Source organism: Ictidomys tridecemlineatus, chromosome 8 (genome assembly GCF_052094955.1).
Source record: "Ictidomys tridecemlineatus isolate mIctTri1 chromosome 8, mIctTri1.hap1, whole genome shotgun sequence".
NCBI lineage: Eukaryota > Metazoa > Chordata > Mammalia > Rodentia > Sciuridae > Ictidomys > Ictidomys tridecemlineatus.
Genome location: NC_135484.1, coordinates 149881388 through 149887249, shown reverse-complemented (window position 1 = coordinate 149887249; position 5862 = coordinate 149881388). Strand labels below are relative to the sequence as shown.

General features: G+C 45.8%; 1 pseudogene; it reads right to left on the bottom strand.

Moving 5' to 3' along the window:
* Positions 1 to 616: 616 nt before the first annotated feature.
* LOC144364708 (RNA-binding protein 47 pseudogene) lies at positions 617 to 4667 on the bottom strand (annotated as a pseudogene).
* Between the last annotated feature and the right edge of the window lie 1195 nt (positions 4668 to 5862).

Here is a 5862-nt window from a genome sequence, read left to right as displayed (position 1 = left end):
ACTAGCACGTGAAGCAGAACTCTAAAACTTTTTTTTAAACATTTATGTAGTTTGTTCTTAACCCCTAAAAAATAAAAAGTTCACATTTCAAGTTATAAACTTACCTCAGTAGTGTACATGAAATGGTTTTCAAACAATAGAAACAGGTAAGACCACAGAGAGAAGGCTCACTGATACTTAACTGGCTGTCACCAACGTTTGTTTTTAAGGTAGTTTGGTAGTTGCCATGTTAAGATACCGTTAAAAAACTTTTTCTTTTTTGCAAATAATTTACAGGCACATGTAAAATACAGTAAGAGCACTGGGTCAGAGTTTCATCCAGTGACCCTCTGTGACAATCCTTCACCAGAAGGAGAGTACTTCTTTCACACAGTCAAGGGATGAAGATCTGATCCAAATTGCATTTTGTTGGATTAGTCATTCCAACAGATTCTGAGTTTGGATGAAGCTTGCTGGGTACCTCATCAGGAACATTGCACTATCACTTTATGTCATTTAAGAATGATGGAAAGGAATGTCAGGAATGTTTAAAGGCCTTAGCAGGCACTCAATAATTTTATAGAATAGTTAAATAAATATTCCTTATATATATAAAAACTCATCCCATCAAGATGGGTGGGGGAAGGCATTTGGGAGTCTCTTTATTAAAAAAAAAAAACAACTAAAAGTATTTGCTAAGGGCATGATCCTATTATTAATCCACAAATAAGAATTCAGCCATCAACAGAAATACAGTGAATGGAATGATTTGATGAATCTCTAACATGACATAAAACACCACTGTGGATCTGCTACCTTATTGCACACCGAACTTCCTGGATAGAGCCTTTTCAAAATTCCAAGTTGATGTAGTTCATAGAAGAGATGACAATCTTAACATTTTACTGTATTTTACATTCACTTTGCTAAACAAAAGCCCTTAAACAGGCACAAAACACTGCAACAATATATTTACTTCCTAATAAAGCAAATCTTTTTAATAACATTGAAATAAAATGGTTTCACTTGGCATTAAACTCTATACGGTGAACTTCAGCAACATAAAAAGACTAAAAAGTCAGCATGAGAAGATATTTACAAACTTTTATAAAACTCCTTCAGGTCTCTCCTCCTGGATGTGCGGGCCGCACTTCAGCTCAGCCACCGAGTGCACAGCTAAGGAGGAAAAGCCCTTTTCTACAAGCATAACGTTCCCAACACCGTCGGTGACTACAGCATTTTGCATGAAACATGATAAGGCAGCCAGAGGCTTAACTTTCTGCTGACAAGAATCTTTGGGATCTTGTCCACAACAACATACATTCTTTGTCTCTAAAAACCCATACTTCAAAAAGGAATAAAATTAAAACATCAGAAAGGGAATTAAAGTTTTATCCTGGACAATTAAATAGCTATGCGAAGATGTCTTATGCAAACATAATATTAAAACCCGGTGCTTACACGTACTCTGCTACTGAAAAGAGCACATGTAGAAGATAATACCTCCCCAACCAAACAACAAAACAAAACAGTACAACAAAACAAAGAAGCCCATTAAAAACCCAGGGAGAAGTACAAAAGCCACAGTTGTTTTCTCTATAGAGTTCTTCATGCTTCCTAGAATTGCCAAACTTTGAAGCTGGACTAGGGATGGGGACTGGGGTGAGGCGGGATGGGGACTGGGGTGAGGCGGGATGGGAGGGGCACGTTTAACAATCAAGGCACATGGAGAACCAACCCAAGGTAATGGTGACAGGTACAGCTTTCCAGTGTTTGGACTCAAGAGTGTGACGAGTCATTTCCATGTTGGCCTGAGGAGAGATTGAGTGTTCCGATTTCTTTTCAAAAACAGAAGCATCATGGTAACACACGGTAACACCGTCAACCCTTAATGCCAGCGGAAATACAGCAGAGGTTTGACTCATATTAAAATTGCACTTTCCAGTATCCCCTTTAAAATAATGCTTGGTGTAGTATTTTAAAGCACGATTGTTTGCATCTTTAAATAGTGAATATATTTTTTTTTTCAAAACAGTCCTCCAGCTGCTCGAGGGTGCTTTTTAAACAGCTAGCTGGTCTACTATGGAAGGTACCACAAAATAGAACTCTCCGGAGTGCAGAAGTTAAGAAAATAACCTTCATACTGAAAATAGATCCTTAAAAAACAGAACGACACAAAACCTCTATACAAATGTCATTCGGCGGACAAGTTTTTTTTTTTTAAAAGATGGTATGTATTAAGGCACGGGCCCCTGCGAGTCTCTGAGAAATGTATGAACACAGGCCTGCTCCGTTGAGGACAGTCTTAAAAAAAACTGGTGAAAACTTCATGTGTATAAAATATTTCAGGTGACATTTGATATTCGATAACATTCTTCACGGTCACGGTTCACATGTGCGCGACTCCAACATGGTCCTTTCTTCATAAATTGTGCAGTGTCCCTGCAGCGATCTCTGTGGCTGGCCATTGCGCCTGTCACCGGCCTCAGTAGGTCTGGTAGACGTCGTGAATGGGGACCTGAATAGCAGCAGCCGGGAAGGCCTGAGGTATGTAGCCTGCAGCGTACCCTCCGTACATGGCGGCGGCGGCGGCAGCGGCAGCGTTCTTCTGTAGTGTGGCGATGGTGGCCGTGGCCGGTGCAGCAAATGGAACGTAACTGGCCCCGTAGATGCCGGCAGTGGGGATTCTCGGAACGTTGGGAGCCACCGTGTACACGGGGGTGATGGGGCGGCCCTGGAAAGGTGGCGGCGTTAATACTGCAGGAATGACAGCGGCGGCTGCAGCAGCAGCAGCGGCGGCGGCACTGGCTGGGTCTGGCTGCACAGCGATGGGGCTGATCATGTGCTCCATTGTGTGGATCTTGCCATCTTCAATCATTTTAGGGGCTGGGGCTGCCTGAAACATGGAATATTGGGCCCCGATGGCAGGGATGGCCACTGTACCAGGTTTAATGGCAACTGGATTGACAGCAGAGATTTCCAAATTCGGCACAAGTTCATATGCTTTTTCTTGCTGCTTTCCTTTCCCTTCATGATATCGGCTATATATACCGCGGCCAGCAGAATATCCCCCGAGGTAGGAACCCCTGGGTCCGGGGGCTCTGTTGCCAGCTGCACCTCGCCCTCGGCCTCTTATGCTGCCTGCTTTCACGAAGTAGTCCCGGTTGGGCCCGATGACAGCATTGTAGGGTAGTAGGCCAGTGTGTAGGGGTCGCAGGGATACACGTAGCTGGGCTGTTGAGCTGCCGCCTCCGCCGCGCCTCCGCCCTTGGCTGCCTTCTGGTAGCGGGAGTACTGCTCCTTGTCCACCGGCTTGGCCAGCGTGACCTCCAGGCACGAGCCCTCCAGCTCGGTGCCGTTGAGGTTGTTCATGGCGTGCACTGCGTCCTCGCGGCTGGTGAAGTGCACGAAGGCGTAGTCGCGGATCTTCTTGACGCGCTCCACGCAGCCGGGGTTGAACTGGCCAAAGCTCTTCTTGATGGTGTCCTCGGTGGTCTCGATCATGAGGTTGCGCACGTAGAGGATCTTCACGGTTTCCATCACGTCCTCGTCCACGTCGATCTCAGGCTCCGCCCAGTCCACGGCGATCTGGTGGCCCCACAGCTGGATGCGGCCGGGCATGAGCTTGCGGCGCGCCATGGCCGCGGCGCGGTGGCTCTCGTACTCCACGAAGGCGAAGCCGCGGTTCTTCATCTTGTCCGCCGCGCTGGCGTAGACGATCACATCGAGCACGCCCTCGGTGACCTTGGCGATCTCCTCCAGGATCTCTTCGCGCTTCTTCATCTTGGGGATGCCACCGATGAAGAGGCGGCAGTTGTCCACGCTGCAGCACACGCCCAGCAGGCGGCCCGGGCGGATCTCGTAGTTGTTGAGCTCGCGCACCGCGCGCTTGGCCTCGTGCTTGTGGCAGTACATGACGAAGGCGTAGCCACGGTTCTTGCTGTCGAAGTCCATCATGAGGCGCAGCTCGTAGATGCGGCCCACTGTCTCGAACACGGGCACCAGCTCGTCCTCATACACGTCGCGAGGGATCTTGCCCACGAAGACTTCGCAGCCGCGCTGCGGGTGCGGGCCCTCCCAGCCGGGGGGCGGGCCGCCGTACTTGCGCTGCCCGTTCTCCTGCACCATGCTGTAGCCGGTGCGTTCCATAAGCGACAGCAGCGAGGCCTCGTTGGGCGCGCCCGCCACGCCCTCGGGTACCTTCGCCGAGGATGCTGCAGCTGGGTCGCTGCTCATGGCTGCGGTGGAATCCTCTACGGTCATAATGTCAAAGGCATCCACAGCTGGAAACCAAAAGCCACCAATTCAATAGGTCTGTTCCTTTAGAAGATGATGGGCAGGTAAATTCAGGCAGCTTGCTTGCTTGAGAGTTGTCCGTTCAATTTTTGGAGTGCCCTTTGAGGCCAATCCAAACGTCCTCAGAAAGCCAAGGGATTGCTGAGCTCTGCTGGGTGACCTGGTGCCAGGTGTCCTTCTGATTCCGCTGTTACCTGGCCAAACCAGATTTTTACTCCCAACACCGGCAACTTCCCGTAAATCTGCACTGAAATTTTATCCTGCTCGCTGAGCCTCCGCTGGCTGAAGGCCAGTGCAACATTCCTGTTGTTTTAGGAGCGCAGATACCTTAGCTGCTCCACCTGGGGACAGGAGTGCGGCTCAGGCGTCCGGCCCCCTCTGGGTGGCTCAGAGAAACCCCGTGAAGATGGTAATTTTATTTATGTTGACCCAATAGAAAATTTTTTAAAAAATTAAAATTCTACCTATATCTCTGTTTACCTTTCCTACTTTATTGTTCCCCCATAGTATTTTATGACCAACTAGCATACATTTTATTTGTATATTTTGTTTATTGTTGTTTCTTCCCTATGGAATATAAGCTACATGAGGGCAGGGATTTTTGTGTTTGGTTTACTGATCTATCCACTGTCTCAGATAGTTATTGGCATATATTAAGCCCTCAATTATTATTATTTTTTCGATTTTGAATGATTTAGTAAATTTTTGTGACTTTTTTTCCTTGTGCTTTTCTTTCTATGTCAATTTAATTATTCAGTGTCTTCTCAACATCTCAGTCTGACAATCTCTGTGAAGGACCTTATTAATTTTAACTATATATATATTGTTATATATATATATATATATATATATATATATACATAACTTACATATAACAATGGATAACTTACACACACACTTAGTCACATATATACTTTGATGTGCATGTGGTCCAGATTTCTCTCCTGGGATAGATATCCTCATGTCTTCTGAGTATCTCCATTTGGTTGGGGATCCCATCCATCTCAAAGTCAACAGCTTAAAGAGGAGCTTATCCTCTCCCCAAACATCAGCTTCCCTTTACATTGCAATCAATATCATCGCATTTCCACTTGATTACCAAGTTAGAAACCTGATGTTCATCCTGGAATCTTTGTTCTTCCACATTCCCCTCATAAAACCACACTCATGCCTAAAGTTTCTGTTCTCTATTTGTTGAATCTGTCCATTTTTGTATTTATAAGTTTTGAGCTATTCATACTAGTCCAGATGGTCATCAAGAATACAAACAATAACACATGCTGGAGAGGGTGTGGAGAGAAAGGAACACTTTTACACCGTTGGTGGGATTGTAAATTAATACAACCATTATGGAAATCAGTATGGAGGGTCCTCAAAAGACTAGACATGGAAACACCATATGACCCAGCTATACTACCAATTCAGGTATTTATCCTGAAGAATTAAAGCCTTCTCACTACAGTGATACATGCATACCCCTGTTTATAGCAGCAAAATTCACAATAGCCAAACTATGGAACCAGCCTAAGTGTCCATCAACAGATAAATGGATAAAGCAAATGTGGTGTATATAAATAAAACACACAA